Source organism: Nannobrachium achirus (genome assembly GCF_963921795.1).
Source record: "Nannobrachium achirus genome assembly, chromosome: 10".
Lineage (NCBI taxonomy): Eukaryota > Metazoa > Chordata > Actinopteri > Myctophiformes > Myctophidae > Nannobrachium > Nannobrachium achirus.
This window is the reverse complement of record NC_137819.1, coordinates 7,765,842-7,784,218: the sequence shown is the minus strand read 5'-3', so window position 1 is coordinate 7,784,218 and position 18,377 is coordinate 7,765,842. Positions and strand designations below refer to the sequence as shown.

Sequence of the window (18,377 nt, the reverse complement as noted above, 5' to 3'; positions counted from 1 at the left end):
ACATTTTGTCTGTCCCTCTGTATGTTACAACACTGATGTCAATATGTTTTGTAGACATCTTGAATTCGATGACATCCAAAGACTGAAATCAGTCGTGGAGACTGAGAATCAATGTGATAGATGGTAACTGAGCTGAATGAAGTAAATGAGTTCAGTACCTTGTGCGCTACGCTGCGTCCTCTGCTGCGAGTCGTAGGCCGGAACCTTGAGCGTCTGTGCGGCCGGCTCTTGGCACTGGTTCTGTCCTCACTCTGAGTACTGCAACTGGACACTGACCTTGACCGTGAATAGACACTGCGGCCGTTATCCCTGTACAATTGACAATGTAGGCATTAGAGCAGACACTTTAGTGCAGAACAACTTACTACATGCTATGGTAATTAAGGAAATGTAGAGGAAGGATTAAAACAATTAGGCTAAAACATAAGTAACCATAGTGGATTAACAACTATAGAACTAGTGCATAATCATATGTAAAGGATTATAAGATAAACGGCTTTGGTTCATTATACCAGTTTCAATTACATTTTATGTGTAGTGCAATCCACCTTCCCAGATGGCTATCTTGCACACTTTACAGAAAGTCTCTAGGTTATCATGTTGGAAAATCGCAGATTCACATATTTGAAATCGTGTGGTGAGTACCTAGAGCCATCTCCAGGACTGAAGCTGCGGCTTAGAGAGCGCCGGCGGCTGTTGACACTGGTTCTCTCCTCACTCAGTCCCTTAAACCAGGACACTGACCTGGAACGTGAACGGCCACCGTTTGTCTGTTCCCTGTACAATTGACAATGTAGGCATTAGAGCAGACACTCACTCCTAATGCAGAGCGACTTAGTACATGTAGAGGAAAGTAAAACAATTAGGCTAAAACATAAGAAACCATAGTGGATTAACAACAACTGCTAACCTGTGTTTGGTGGGGCTGCGTCTACTCTGACGACTCCTGTTGTGGCTGAACTTGTGGCCTAGAGGGCTCGGGCTACGTTCACTGGCGTGGCCATGGGTATTGTCTTTGCTCAGAGTACGGCAACTGGACAATGACCTGGAACGTGAACGGCCACCGTTTGTCTGTTCCCTGTACAATTGACAATGTAGGCATTAGAGCAGACACTCACTCCTAATGCAGAGCGACTTAGTACATGTAGAGGAAAGTAAAACAATTAGGCTAAAACATAAGAAACCATAGTGGATTAACAACAACTGCTAACCTGTGTTTGGTGGGGCTGCGTCTACTCTGACGACTCCTGTTGTGGCTGAACTTGTGGCCTAGAGGGCTCGGGCTACGTTCACTGGCGTGGCCATGGGTATTGTCTTTGCTCAGAGTACGGCAACTGGACAATGACCTGGAACGTGAACGGCCACCGTTTGTCTGTTCCCTGTACAATTGACAATGTAGGCATTAGAGCAGACACTCACTCCTAATGCAGAGCGACTTAGTACATGTAGAGGAAAGTAAAACAATTAGGCTAAAACATAAGAAACCATAGTGGATTAACAACAACTGCTAACCTGTGTTTGGTGGGGCTGCGTCTACTCTGACGACTCCTGTTGTGGCTGAACTTGTGGCCTAGAGGGCTCGGGCTACGTTCACTGGCGTGGCCATGGGTATTGTCTTTGCTCAGAGTACGGCAACTGGACAATGACCTGGAACGTGAACGGCCACCGTTTGTCTGTTCCCTGTACAATTGACAATGTAGGCATTAGAGCAGACACTCACTCCTAATGCAGAGTGACTTAGTACATGTAGAGGAAAGTAAAACAATTAGGCTAAAACATAAGTAATCATAGTCAATGTACAACTACTGCTAACCTGTCTTTACTGAGGCTGCGTCTCTTAGGGGGACCATTGTTGTGGCTGGTGGGCATCAATGCACCCTTTCTGTAATGACAACAGGTTTTAACGTTAGCGGTGAAAATTTATGACAGTGTATCGGTGACACAAATGCATGGTGTAGTGTTACTGTGTCACTAAAAACTACATTTTTGGACACGTTTTAAAAGTCTGGAATAAAGTAACTTGTTTAAGAAATCAGCAGTCTGTACTGTCACTGTACTATTGCAGACCCCCAGTTGAAAACAAGATGGACCTCCACAAGAGAAGATTTACGGCTTAAGCAGTGATTCTCAAGCATTTTAATTTGCCCCAGTTTGAAATCCATTGAGCTACGGACCCCCATTTAATGTAATTTCTATCTCTGTGACTCTTATTTATTTAGTATAATCAATTTGAATGTAACTTCGAGTGTACAAAATATGGAACCAAATGGACTCAAGGTTCCATTCCATTTGCACACTCTCAGAGTTACAGAGCGATAAGGTTCCATTTGCTTCGTAACTATCCATCTATCTGGGGCCCCCTGGACCCTGCTTTGAGAACAATGTGGACACAAAACCTTATCCAGGGGTTCTAGAGAGTTACTACAGGGGCCACAAAATCTTTGTGTGATAGGAACTTCTTTTTTACATCTACCCCTTCCTTATTCTGAGGGGAAAATTTGCCATACATATAGAAAAGATCTACAAGCTCACATCACCGCTAGCTGAGAGGCGTTGGGCCAGCACTACTACAACGACATGTGTGTACCTGTTCTGTAGGTGACGAGGGGGGGCGGAACCAAGCAGCCCGCCGGTCAGCTCGCTCCCTCCTCTAGGAGATGCAGATGTCTGTACAGAAAACAAATGAAACTGTTGACAGGGGTCACCAACATGTCCGTACGTGGACAGATGTGTCTGTGACAAGACTTGGCCTCGTCCGAGGCACAATAATAAAAATCAAGACATTTTCTCCCAAATATGTTATAGTAGTCCCGGAAAAATGGGGGTGAACGTGGATTCGCCTGTAAAAGTTTTTTTTCTCGACTGATTCTTGTAGCTTGGGGTCACCTCTTAAGGATTCAAGAGGATGACCAGTGATATCCATTGATTATTATTAATAAAAAATGCTCAATGGATATCACTGGTCATCCTCTTGAATCCTTAAGAGGTGACCCCAAGCTACAAGAATCAGCCAAAAATCACTGTTTTTTTACCGGGCTATAGCCAGACTGATGCATCGTGAGTGTTTTGAGCTTGTAGATCAGCCATTTACACTTTTTGTATTGGTCACTTTTGGTCAATGAAAACTGGTCACATTTTAGTCTAGTTTTAGTCATTGACAATAAAGGGTATGGGTTGTCATTTTACAATAAAAAAGCAAGATTAGCAGATCTACAAGCTCATCACAGAATCTCACTTTGCCACCCAACTACTAGTGAATGCATTCCAGATAAGATGCATGTTCTGATTGAGTTTGCATTTATATATGTTTATATGTATGTTTATTCATATACTGGAGAGCTCCCCCTCCACTAACTCTGACAGTGTACAAAATAGAATCAAATGGACCCTAATGGGTGCATTTGGTGCCATTTCTACACTGTCAAGAGTTAAGGGGAGACCTTGAAATGTTAAGTTTGAGAAACGTTATTTAGGGCAGTGGTTCTAAAACTTGAGGTCAACCACACACAAACTGCAACATCAGATAGCAACTAGCAGCCCAATTGCCATACACATAGGTTCACTCACAATTCACTCCAAACAACATGAACACGGTGGCACTGTGAATATAGGTACATAGCAAAGCCTTCTAGGTTGATTCCATGCACACAGTAACAATAAACAGCTTTTGAAATCTCAACCAAAAATGACAGTGAAAGCAGTGCTTTGCTATCGCAATGCGATAGCAACCTAAACATACTGTAACTATATGAACACAAGCACAACTCATTTTGAACAGTTGCTCATGATTGCAGGGAGCATGGTAAAAATGAACATTTGTCCCAAAAATTGTGTTTGTGTTTCATTACTGCTAAGTACAGCGTGCTGTGTATGCCAATTCAACAGCATGGAGCCAGCTTGAATGAAACACTTTAACCACGTTGTGGAAACGAACATTAGGCACAAATTGATTGCACTTTCAATTTTTAATTCATCTTACCTTACGGCTGTCCGGCAAAATGTTTTCTTTGTTGACTGAATAAAACACACAAGGCTTCATGTTGTCGGAAGAAAAGAACGCTGTGTTTGTGTGACTGCTCAGTGCTGCTCACTCTAGTCTGTGCCAGGTGATTCTACCACGCAATCAACTCGACACTGACAGTGGGTGGGGGAGGGGAGGTATGTAGGGCTGCATGCAGTCTCAGAGAGACAGCCAACACTAGAGATGGGATTTATGGCTCTTTGAAGTGAGCCGAATCTCTGGGATCCGTTCCTTACATACCTGCCATTTGAAAATAGCCGAACTACCAGTTCAAATGATTTTTCTACATTTTACTCATTGGAAAACCTGTGAAACAGGACATTCTGCATAATGAATACTTTCTACTATTGGTACTTTGTAGGCTACTTTAATTATATTTTTATACCACGTTTACTCAAGTATATTAACATTCCAACCTTCTACTTGTGCACCACATGTTCATTAGAAAGGAACGGTTCCCTATACTGCGAAACGGATCCCATCGTTCATTTCAAAGAGCCGTTCAAAAGACTCGATTCGTTCGCGAACGTCCCATCTCTAGCCAACACCGTTTTTTCTTACCAGTTGGTTTTAAGACATGGTTCTCAAACCTTTTGGGTCAAGGCACCCCATAAATAGTTGTTTCAACCAAGATAATACCCTTTTTGGTTACTTGGAACTGACTGAAAATGACTTTGTACTTCAAGTTTAAAAGTATGTAAAATAATACTGTCCATAATTATAGTCTAGTATCCAGGTATGGATCCCATGCACCTAAGAGGAACATTTTTTCATTCATTTAGTGGCAGGACATACATTTCTCTGTGTCAATGAGTGAGTAAAATAAATAAACAAGTCTGCATTTCTCAACACAACAACATTATTCTGGTTGACTAAAGGAGTACATTATGCCAGTGGTTCTCAACCTGTGGGTCGGGACCCCCAGAGGGGTCCCCAAATTATTTTTGGGGGTCCCCAGTAGTTTAGCTAAATGTTAACATTGTTTTCTCACTCAAAAGTAAACAGACCAACATACAGTAGTAGTAGTAAGTGTATAGAGGGTATCTGCACATTTCTAAAGTGACAATTTAAGGACTTTAAAGATCTTTTTAGTACCTCTGGTCAAACATTGGTCAAATTGTCAAATATAAGGGAGAAATTGTGAAAATAGCCGATCTACATGCTCACCACACATGCTATTTTCAGAATGGAATAGATGGGGTCAAACTAAACGTAATGCCAACTCCTACAATTCCAAGTGCTCGTCACGGTGGGGGGTCCCCCGTTCAAATATGATTATTTTGGGGGTCACGGCCAGAAAAGGTTGAGAACCACTGCATTATGCTACCAAAATGAACACATCAGCTGGTAGAAATGTGATTATTGGAAGCTACTTAGCTCCAGCCAAACAATGTAGGAGCCTGTGACAGATCACAGGACACCAGTCTGTGTGTCATGTGCCTACAGCAGGGGTGCCCAAAAGGTAGATCGTGATCTACCAGTAGATCACCAAGAGTGTGCAGGTAGACCACATGACATGCCTCTAGAAATATATAATTAAAATATAAAAAGAAATGGTCAATATGACATCAAGAAGGCCTGTCAGCTCCCTTCATAGCTTCTAAAGTAGGCAAACCTCCAATGCAATGCTTTGTTCAAGAGTCAGTAGCATTACAAAGAACCCCAAATCCTACCACTTCCATACAGAATGGGATGAAGACATTTCCCCCAGTATTTCCCATTTATTTCCCCCTTACAGTAAGTTTGTTCGTCTAAAATGTAACGCCAGTGCTGCTATTCCAAAGCCCCCCTCAGGCCCTCAGCTGAAACATTTTGGATGGGTAGATCATGTTGAGCTAGTCATTTTAAAAGTAGATCTCACGTTAAAAAAGTGTGGGCACCCCTGACCTACAGTATATTATACAGGAGAATTGATAACCCTGCACTCACCTCCATTTGTATATGTTGTTATATGTTATGTTTGTTATATGTACATGAGATGACTGACAAGAGTATCACCCACAGAGCAACCAGTGTAACAATCATTTAACTTTCTGGACAGGTCATCCATATATAAAAATATATAAATTGCCTAACCCCATTACTGACCTGGAAAGGCTCAGAGATAGAATTGCCCCATTTCACTTGAAACGTCTGCTGTAACTGGCCTATAACAATAGGCCAGGAATCTGACCAGAAATCTTGGAACCCCTCTATCAATCAGTTTCATAAATAACTTGGCATGGTTTATTTTATCAAAAGCCCGACTGGCATCAATAAAACACAAAAATAAAGTAGAATTCTGGCTATTTTATGTCAACCAGCTCTTTTAAGGCATAGATACATAGGTCAGTGCTGTGTTTACTTTTAAATCCAAACTGATTGTCTGCAGTGTGAACATACAGCTCCAAAGTTTATTAATTTAAAATTATTCTTTCCAATATTTTAGATATGACACTGGCAAGGGCAACAGATGCTATTTAGCTTCCCAGCCTTATCTTTGAGGACTGGCACCAACAGCACAGACATAATAGACTGAGGCAGGACACCATGAATCATGAGACCTGTGAAACACATGGCAAGCAGTGGACATAGCCTATAGCTGGAGTACCTAAGGCAGACCCGGGCATTATAAGGCCCAGGGGCCACATGCGGCCCTTTGGCTGACTCTAACCGGCCACCTGACAGGTTAGTAGGGAATAAGAAAATGACTCTGACCGGCCACCTGACAGGTTAGTAGGGAATAAGAAAATGAAGTTGTTTCTAATGTTATCTTATGTTCTAAATTTGCTTCCCTTGTTTCAACAGTACGTCACTTGGAGTTACTGTAATTTAGCTTTGTTTCATATTGAGCATCATGTCAAGTTATTTGAATCAAACAGCACACTGAGATGAGCTGCCAACTTTAATGTAATTTGGACATTGTTGCAAACTTAAAATACCATAACATCTGGAATAATATAACATAATGAATGTTTATTGAAATCGTCTCTATTTTTAATTAGCATGTAATGTCTATCTACCTGTAGTTTTGGGGGAAATTTGGGGGACTGACTACTGAAATTTCAAGCATCATCGTCAGCATGGCTAAATAGAAAACATCTCCATGCATGGCCCCAGTTACTCTCTCTGCATGATGTACAGTATGTGTTCCAGAAGCAGGAGGTCTACATGTGCAGCAGGCTGGCCTTTGTTTGCCTATACGTGAAGCGTGTTGTTGCAGACTGGAGGTCAATGCTTTGTTCACACAAGTGTTAAATTGCTCTACTTCCTGATAGGAATCATTGCTAATATAGTGTTTGTTCAATGACAGTGAATAGCTCAATATTGTGATAGCAGGCCTAATCGTTGCTAAAAAGTGTTTGTTAAAATGTAACAAACACTAGTATGCTCAGTCTATAGCAACGACTACTATCATGATATAGAGCTATTCACTGTTATTTATCAGTTAAATAAACCCTGAGAAGGAGTGGGAATGGATGATTGTAATGATAAAATGTAATTACCGTATATAATGTATAGGCTATTATAATACTAGGAAGACGCCTGAGGGCGGGAAGCGACGCACGAATGTCACATTTGCGCGACCACAGGTCGCAGTTTACTCAGTCGCGGGGAATCTATTAGTGTAGAGGTCAGGTCCATGTATAGAGAAGTAGTAGTAGTATGATCCAGTGCCCATGTTGCCATGACAACATATTCATTGTAGAAATGTCCATTTATGTAGATCTCAGTAGTATCTTTCTGCCTGTATCCCTTGTATGTCCATATGTGGAGATAAAAGAGCTACAGGCTTTATGTTTTATGTTTTATGTTTATGTTTTATGTTTATTAAATAAAACATAATTAAGTTATTATTCAAAAAGAGACAAAAAAAAGAGACACATTTATTAGTTTTTTCATTCTATATATTTTATGTTCTTCAATGTAGATGTATCCTTCAATGGCATTTACAAAACACACAGGCGCTAGTCTCACTGCAATTGCATAACTTGACCAGGCAGATTTGCACTTCAAAATTCTACACACACCAGTAATTAAAATATTAAGTTCGCCAGATGGTCCTAAGTCGGACACACACAAGAAAACACACACTCGAAATTCTACACACACCATTCTACACACACCAAATGTAAAAATGACTCCTTTTTAGGACCATATATAAAAATGCCTCCTTTTTAGGACCATGCCAATTTCAACACCAGGCATGTTAAAATGACATTATCTATCTGTTATAGTGGTCAAACCTACTTAGGACCATGATTTTGGTCCTAACTTGGTCAACGGTCCTAATACGGAAGGTGGTTTTCTTAGTAACGGTCCTAAGTAGGTGAGTAATGTAAGAACACACACACACACACACACACACACACACACACTCACTCTCGCAGTCAGTCACAAACAGGAAAAACACAAGCTTCTCTGCCACGACGGTGACCTGGCAATAGATAACAATAGCAGCAAATACATTCTATTCTATTCTATTCTATTCTATTCTATTCTATTCTATTCTATTCTAATGTTCTGTTGTCTTTCAGCACAAGAAGCTAAATGAGTCCAAGAAGGAAGACAAGGATACTGAAGAGCAGGTGCTGTAAAACAGTGATCTTTCATCACCTCTGAACCCCAAAGTATTTAAACTCCTGGCTTCATTCAGTTCTGTTGTCATCACCTTTCCTACAGTAAAGGTGACGAGTCTTTAGTAAGGTGGATGGAATACATTCGTATTTTTAGACTAAAATGAATTACTTGGTCTCTCAAATCCAGGCCAGAAATCCAACATTGTTCAGTGTGAAAACTGAGTTTGTGAGATTTAGGCTGGCTGTGCAACACTTTCCCACTTAAAGGGAAATATATATTGTGCATTTCTATTCTGGTGTTATGATCTCTTGCAGCACAACTCACGAAGCAGGGAGACTGGGATGCAAGCAAGGATGTTACACAAACAGGGCGACCTGCATATCTGGGATCCCATAGACCAGGTAGGCCTACTGTAAAACAATGACTTCTATCCAGAAGTGCATCATAGAAGAATGATCCTCTCGCTACATCCTGTTCTGTTTTCATCAGCACATACTGTACAGTATAGTCCTTAGCCAGGTGGATGGAATCAACTATTATGGGCTAGTAGGTTATTGGATGCTCAGATTATGGTTTGTCAAACATAATAAAATATCATATACAAATTAATATATTTCTGGTTGCAGTAACATTACTGCAGGTCCATCTGGACTGCTGTAGCATCCAGGATTTAGATATAACCATGTCCTTTATTGATTGATTGATTGATTGATTGATTGATTGATTGATTTAATACTTTTATTATCAGTTTGCAAAAAAAGGGGAAAAAAAGAAAGCACTAGAAAGTACAGTTCAATACAAACCCAAACCTAAGAAAGCACTATGGCTTGTTTCCATTGGGGTCTTTTGTACTCAAATTATCGAAAATCTGGAATTAACTGTATTTAACTAAATGTAGATTGTGTAACTAAAGTGTGCAATGCAAGGACTGACTTCACCCTAAAGCTGCTTGTGCAGATTGGTAGGTCACCGACTCTGGCGTAACTAGCAAGCAATAGCATGCAAATAGACAATCTGAAATTAGACTTGTAGATTGCAATGTGCAATGTAACGCATTGAGGTTGTCACTTGGCCACATTGTAGATATTTTTTGTGAGAGGAAGTAAAAACATGGCAGTTGGCACCATGCCCTAAATGTACACATTTTTTAACTGTATTGTGCAACAGTAGGGGGAAGGTACATTTGTACACTCCAGTTAAATTATCACCAGCTTGAGCCCAATGGCTAGTTTGTCAGTGGGTCAGATTAAGGATTCACAAACATAACATACTGTAGCTGTATGAAAAATCTTTGGAGATTATGAGTTCATAGCCCTGCTGGCAGTGTGCACAAGACATTTGATTCCAACCAGTGTGGTGGTTTGGAAGAATATTTGCAGACAGCTAATCTTGCAAGCTCTATACAAGCACAATCGGTTTAGGGGAGGGAAGGGTGATCTTTGTCACTGACTGAACTCCTACAGGCTCTACTCCTCTCTGTTCAACACTCTGACAATAACCACTAAATTTAGAGAAAATAATTGTAGTAAATACTGTATATTTAAAACCTTGACAAGACCTTGAATAGAAAGAAATTCCTGTTTGCTTTTATGCAGTTTTTTTTACATATTGACATCAAAACTGGACTGAAATGTTATGACCAAAGCAGGTCAGGAATTTCAGGGAGGCCATGAAGGCCATGGACGTTGTTGCCCCTCAGTTTGGCCTTGTGCTCCTCCAAAAAATGGCATGGCCTGAGGCCACAGTGGCCTGAGGATCAGATTGTAAATACCCATTTATTTATTTCACAGCAGATATTCTACATATAAAAGTGTTACCTTTAAATTCAATTAATTCTTTCAATGGATTAAAATCTTGTTTTATTTGATGGCCATCCTACCTTGGCATTTGGCCTTTGTGCCCTCAAAGATGGAAAGATGGTTCAGAGTCTTGCCAAGTGGCCTTGCCCCTAAAATGATGAAATTCCAGGCCTGGACCACAGTTCTACTCAGGGATTCATAATCATTGCAGCTCTTTCTTGTTTCAAATCTCTTTTATTGATTTTCAATAATAGTCACCAATAACATAAGAAGACAGTAAAACAGTGAAAAGTTCAAACACAAGAAAATGAAAAAGACACATACAAACCTCCACTCTTTCACCTCATTACTTATGAATCTTTTAATGTTCAAAAGGTGGTTTATCATTCATGCACAGTATCATATACTACTAAAGTATGGGTTTCTCGTGCAGCTGTTGTAGTCGGGTGAAGGGGTACTCAGTCGGTTTAAGAAATCTGTAGAAAGTGGGTAGTGAAACCAAAACAGTTTGATAATAACCACTGCCATAACAGAATGAAACAAGTGAGGCTTCTGTATTTTCTCTGCAGCGTTGGAACACACACTACTGTATGATCTCAAATGGAAAACTGTATTATGCAGAGGAGGAGGACAAACCTGAAGACCCCAGAGAGGTAAAGCAGTGAGGGGGATATCTCATCTTTCATCATAAATGGTAAATGGTGCATTTATATAGCGCTTTTATCCAAAGCGCTTTACAGAGATTGTGCATTACATTCACCCATTCACACACACATTCATACACCGGTAGCGGAGGAAACCATGCAAGGCACCAACCTGCTCACCGGGAGCAATTAGGGGTTCAGAGTCTTGCCCAAGGACCCTTCGACATTAACAACCCATTTAGTGCTCCAGACATGAACGGGTTAAATGTCCAGCGTGCCGCCCGCAGGATCCCATACGCATCCATTGTCTTATTTTGAAGGCCAGAAGTCCATTGCGTAAACACTTCCGGTTTGACGTCATGACGTCATTCACCGGAAGCGATCGTCATCAACATGTGGTTGTGTAATGGCGGATCGTTGCCTTTCAACATGTGTTTTATTAGCGAGAATCTAATGCCATCCTTGGCTTTAAAAGTGTTGTTTGGAGAAAATGGACATTAAAGATGCGATTCCCCGTCGGCCTCCATGTTATGGGATTACTATTTTGTGCACGTGGATCCGTGATGATGATGAATCGGCAAGGCCGATCGTGTCAGGACCTTCCGCCGGGCTACAGGGTAGGAGAACCGGCGTTACTCCATATACAGTACTTTTCGCGAGTATACTCGGGATCGGCACTCTAAATACTCAAGTATTTTTCACGAGTATTCTCGGGATCGGCTACAAATGAGTTAACACAGGGGGAGCCCGGATTCGAACTGGGAACCCTTCGGGAACCCTTCGTGCTCTAATAACGGTTTCACTACCCCTGAGCTACCCCCTATATTGGATCAATTATCAAAACTCTTTTCTTCACAGAAAATTCCTGAGTATCTGTTTAATTGTTAAGAGTAAAAGTAAAACACCAACTTCCTACCTATCTCTTATACATTTCAGCGCCACCGCTGGGAGCCGTGGTTCCACGGCCGCGTGCCAGAGGGCAGGCAGAGGGGCTGAGAGGCTGCTCCAGGAGTCTGGAGGCAGAGATGGAGCCTTCTTGGTCCGAGAGAGTGACACATCTGTCTCAGACTACACTCTCTCATTCTGGTACCAAGTCTGCACAATAACACATTTCATCAACACACAGGGCTGTATTAATGTCAAACTGGGCCCTAGGCACAGGCTGATTATTTGTGTTCATAGTCATGTTCCCATAGGTGCAGTGGGCGTGTCCATCGCTGTCATATTCACTCTGGTCCAGAGGGATACAACCTGACGCCTAAACGTTACTTCCCAGACATCTACACTCTGATCCAGTATTATCAAGACATCCCCATGTTATACCCAGAGTTCCAACTGTGTCTCACAGATGCCATGCCTCAGTCTGATCCTCATCTGAAAGAGGGGTAAGTCTTATGTAACCACACGCACATGAACTGATCGACACGCACGCGCGCGCGCGCGCACACACACACACACACACACACACACACACACACACACACACACACACACACACACACACACACACACACACACACAGACACACACACACACACACACACACACACACACACACACACACACACACACACAAAAGAGTTGGCCAAACTGGTGGAGTTAGCTGGTTTGGCAGACAGTGTGGAGTTAGGAGGTTTTGTTCCAATCACTTTTTACTACTTTCCATTGGTTCAATATTTGTTTAACCAACTCAGATGTAAAGGGTGTTCAATAGCCCTGATTTATGCCAAAGAATCAAAAACTTCAAAAATTGAGTTAAGAGGTTTTGACCAGACAGTGACGATGTACAACAGTCATACACCCACTCTCGCATACAAACCTGCATTTAGGTGTTTCTGGTTTTGCAGCTGGTTCTACAGTAACCTGAGCAGAGGCCAGGCGGAGGAATACCTGATGACAATCCCCAGAGATGGAGCTTTCCTCATCAGACAGAGAGAGGGAGAGACAGACTCCTTTGCCATCACCTTCAGGTACAGTCAGTGGTACATTATTATGACACAATACATTCAACCCTGAGAACCTTTTGAGTGAGTCTGTCAGTAGATGATACACATTCACAGTGTGTGTAGCTCATAGAACTATAACCTACTTAAAGCCTTATTCAGCTGGCCATTTATTAATCTTCTCCCAGTACAAAACAGAACTTTTTAAAATACCTTTAACCACTTAAGCTCTATTCAATTCCATACAGTATGTTGGATATTCAAAAATAGCTGATCTATAAGCTTACAACACGTTGCATTGTGAGCGATCTTCTAAACATGGTGCAAAGTTTGGGGACATTTTCCCCTGCAATGACATGCCCAAAATATCACCTTAATTACATTGCTTTCAATCAGTTATAACAAATTAAAGAAAGTGAGCATATGCTTTTTAACTGTATATTATCTTATAATATATGTTGTTGTGACTATTCCATTGGTACATTCACAACAAATGTGACACAGTATTAATCACTCAAGTAGTACAAATAACAATGTAATTTAGGGTTAGAGTTATATTAGAGTCATATTTCTACTCTTGTTGTCGCTCAGAGGAGAAGCTAAGGTGAAACACTGTCGCATTCATTTACCGCCTGGGCTCCACCATGGAGTTTGACAGTCTGGTGGAGCTGGTCAACTATTTCAGGAAAAGGCCACTGTAGAAAAACCAAAACCAAACTACGTTACCCAGTCACCCCTGCACTGGTGGAACGCTTCAGCACGGTGAGTGCAGTATGCAGGAGGAGGGAGGATGCATGCTAGACACAGTTTGAGGAACTACTTGGCCTATTTCTCACCTAAATGCATTAGTCATTTAAAAAACAAGCTGCTAGAGATGATTATCGGGTGTAACTTCTCCTTCTTGTCTTTGAGCTCCCCACCCAGACACAGCTGCTCATACACATTATAACTGTCATAACACATTATAAAGCAATCGTGAAACACTATAAACTTTCATAATGACAATTATAAGGTCAAGTGTCATAATACTGGTCATCCCGACGTTTTTTTAGTTTTTGGCTAGGATCATACTGTAGTGTAGTGTAATATAATTATCATAGTTCTAATACATTGTAATAATTTTATAATGCATTGTAATTATTATATAGCATTATAGTGTGATTATGAGGTTGGGCACTTTAAGAAAGGGGAAATAAGCTGTATGTGAGCTCCCCAGCGGGGCACAGCTGTTCACAATGAATCGTGGGGCTCTCGCACAACTTACTATTTTATTTATTTATTTTGAGTTTCACCCATAATAACTCAGACACTCACATTTTATTGCATTTGGCAAATAGCCGCATTGCAGACCTCTCACCCACAACTGCTGATCTGTCCCTGTAGGAGAAGGACTGTGCTTCTCTCTATGACACAACATATGTGGCCCCCAATGAAACCGAGCCGTCACTGGTATGTACACAACAGTGACTGATGGTGCTGCACCATGCATTTAATTATACATTTCTATTCTCCTCTTGAGTGTCTCTCTCTCTGTGTGTGTGTGTGTGTGTGTGTGTGTGTGTGTGTGTGTGTGTGTGTGTGTGTGTGTGTGTGTGTGTGTGTGTGTGTGTGTGTGTGTGTGTGCCGGCCGTGTTCTAGTCTCCAAATACTTTCAGAGCCCTGTACTCCTATCAGGCCCAGAGGTCAGATGAGCTCAGCTTCAGGAAAGGAGATCTGATACACAACGTGTCCAAAGACACTGAAGGATGGTGAGGCCACACATACCGTACTCACTCAGCAGCGCACTGTATTCCAGTAGTACCGAGATCTCTTTGCTGACTATGTCATGATGCTTTACTGTGAGGTGATGCTCAACCTCTGAGCCAGTTGCCTGTATCTCGTGACAGTTGTCTATGATGTAACTATGAAATATAAATGCAAATTTGGGCAAGGTTTCACCCTTGCCCAATTAATCCTTTGGCTTCCATTGTAAAATTTAAATTAAATATTTAAAAAAATTACAAAACATGTGAAAGATTGGTGCCTTAGCGGCCTACTAACATCGCACACTAAAGATTTGGCATCGATTGTTCCGGCAGTTTGTGAGACTCACAGAACACTCACAAAGTACAATAGAGGCGGCCTGCCTGCCTACTGCAGAGACAAGGCATGAAAATACGCATGAAGATGTGGACATCCTCGCTGCCATTACCTTATTATCTTGACATGAGTTGCACTTCATGTGCTGGCAGAGCATCCGCCACTTCAGAGCAGCACCAGTATAGTCTGAGACCCATGTCATTTTCGGGTTTCTGATCGGGTCAGGAGCTGAAATAACTTTACGTCATGTTGTAGTTTAATGTTGTAGTCATCAGGCGAACCACAAGCCCGGAAAGCTGCAGCTGTTTTTCCCATCGAACTACATAAAGGAAGTGTCCAACAATGCCATGTCTGAGAATAAACAAAAGGTATACTGTACATTTGAACTTAATTGATAGATTGATATGAATTTAACTACACCCTCATTAACCTCTTAAGCCCTATTTTATATTTTGTAGATCTACAATCTCGCAATGTGTTGCATCACGACACGTTGTAAGCCTTCAACAAACATGTTGACATATTTGTGCTGTGTAATTAAACCAGGAAGATCATAACCCACTGAGTACGCTCTGTCAAGGTGTGGTGGACGTCACTAAGTGTAAGGTCCAACGTGTACCCAACTGTGAGTATATCTCTGTCTCATGCTATGAACATTATCAACATTATGTTTATAATATGTATTATTCATAACACATAGTCAGTCACAGTCTAAATTCATTTGAATTGTATGCAATAACATAATGCAGTATTTATGAGTGCTTATAATGCATTATAAGTATGTTTAAAATGATGATTATATATGAGGGCTTCATAGGAAGTGTTACCCTTCTCTAACTTGACCTTCCTTCCTTCCTTCCTTCCTTCCTTCTCTCTCCAGTGAAGAACAGGAAGGATCATGTGATGACTCTGCAGGACGTGGAGAATGACAGTCTGCAGTTTGACTTGGCAGCAGACTCAGTGGAGGAGCTTTATGAATGGTACCAGGTGGTCTGGTACCATTCCTATGAGCAGCAGCTAATACGTGAAAATGAGGCTAGTATTTAATATCATTCCTATGACCAGCAGTTAATATGTGAACATGAAGCTAGTATTTATCATTCCTATTACCAGCAGTTAATATGTGAACATGTATATGTGGCTAGTATTACATATCCTATATCCACCATCACGTCATTTGTGGCATTTTTGCACCGTGACATTTGAATTCACATGTTTTTGCGTCTTTATATTGATTTTAGCCAAACGGTGGAATGAACTCCCCATTGCGATTATAACTGCAGACTCCCTCCATGCCTTCTGCCGTAATCTGAAGACTCACCTCTTCAGACTCCACCTTAGCCCATAGCACTTACTGTAGCACTTGCCATAGCCTTGATGACCTTGCAGGTTTATGCAAAGGCTAAATGTAATTAGATAGCATGTTATGTAGATTGATGCCAGGTCATTTATATTGTGTCAAAATTGATACTGATTGATGTTTTGGTTATTCTACTGTTAGACTGACGATTCTAGATGACTTGGTTCAGTTTCAGGCCATTATTTTAAGTCACCTTAAAATATTTTAAGGATTTTAGCTGGAATAGATTATCAGCTAGTTTTCAATGCCGTATACGTACAGTAGTATTAGCATCTGTAATGTTTTGAAATCTCCAGTGTAATCTGTAATGCATTTGTAAATTAGTAATATGTCATTGATTCCAATGTATCGATACAGTTCATAGGATAGTAGAAGACTGCTATGTGAAATAGTTTTTTGTATTATTTTTCTTATTTAAAATGTCCTTTTTATTTTAACAGGACAAAGGGAGTACAGCAAAGAAAAGGCTGTCTTTATAACAAAGGATTCAACATAGCAGTCCTCTACATTTTGTTGAGGTGCTTTACTTTTATTGAGCTGCTGTTTATTTCGTCCATGTGTGGCTCTATATATTAATTGTGCATTATGGTTCAAGGTCTTCAAAAACCTTAATAATAATTCATGAAAAAGAAACTAAGTAAGGGCTGGACAGCACATCAATATTATTGTTATCATGATAAGACTATGAAATTGTCTGGGATTTGTGATATTGTAATATTGTGAAATAATAATAATTGTTGTTTCATCGCTCTGGATTAAGAGCGTCTGCCAAATACCTAAATTGTAAAATTGTAAAGGCTGCATTCCGGTAAACTGCTTACCTGACTGTTATTTCCCTATAGTCTTGTAGTTATTATGTAGGCATTAATGATGATTATTTTGCAAAAAATATCATTGTGTAAATATTATGTGAATGGACCAACTGTCTTCCCCACAATATCTTACCAGTATAGTCTTTGTCAGAGATGTTATGCTAACAGGAAGTGGTTGCTTTGTTGTGTCCAACTTCAGCAACTTTACAAGAAGACCGAGACGGCCAAGGAGATGTCAGACCTGATGGTCTACTGTCAGTCCCACAGCAAGGACAAAGACAAGTTTGGCACACACACACACACACACACACACACACACACACACACACACACACACACACACACACACACACACACACACACACACACACACACATACACACACACACACACGCACGCACGCACACACACACGCACACGCACAGCCCTCTAACAACCAGTCTGTGGGTATAAGTCCTAGGCTTCCAAATATAAAAACAAATTGTCTGCACCTGTAGCTCTGAGATAGCATGTAGAAGTGGGTGGTATTTAAAGACCCTGGCCATGAAAGCTTCTTCTAATACAAAAAATACATTAAATTAGCAAAACACCCCGAATACATACTAAAATACACACAATTGGTCTCATCTGTAGGTGAAATGACCAGGATCACTCACAGCGAGGTCCGCTCCTTCGCCGAGACCGAAGTTCCAGGGAACATAGGCACCCTGCATAGAAAGAAAAAATCAAACCTTGGTTCGAAGTGGAGCCGTGAATTTGAGCACTTCCAGATCTATGTTTTTGATTCTATGTGTTCCCCCCCTGTGTATGTGTGTGTGTGTGTGTGCGTGTGCGTGTGTGTGTGTGTGTGCCTGGCCTGGCCTGGCCTTAAAACAGCGCCCCTCCCTTAACATGTGTGGTCATAAAAGGTACTGTTCGAACTGAACGAAACAACCTTTTCCCACTAGACGGGACAAAAGCTGAAAGCTGTGCACTGGGAGCTCATGTGCTTTGCACACGGCTCCAAAAAGAAGAGAGAGAGAAGGACCAGAAAGGCTTCCTGCAGAACAACCACACAGGGCTGAGTAGGATCTACCCTAGAGGAAATCGTGTGGACTCCTCCAACTATGACCCTTACCCTATTTGGGCCGCTGGTTGCCACATGGTGGCGCTGAACTGA

General features: G+C 41.2%; 1 pseudogene across 1 annotated transcript; it reads left to right on the top strand.

The window, feature by feature from the left end:
• The first annotated feature begins 5,999 nt into the window (after nucleotides 1-5,999).
• LOC308292381 (1-phosphatidylinositol 4,5-bisphosphate phosphodiesterase gamma-2-like) lies at nucleotides 6,000-18,377 on the top strand (annotated as a pseudogene). Its single transcript has 13 exons — nucleotides 6,000-6,035; nucleotides 8,539-8,594; nucleotides 11,961-12,110; nucleotides 12,221-12,409; nucleotides 12,872-12,994; nucleotides 13,559-13,729; nucleotides 14,351-14,416; nucleotides 14,606-14,715; nucleotides 15,315-15,414; nucleotides 15,593-15,671; nucleotides 15,927-16,036; nucleotides 17,418-17,505; nucleotides 18,229-18,377. The product of its transcript is annotated as a 1-phosphatidylinositol 4,5-bisphosphate phosphodiesterase gamma-2-like (transcript).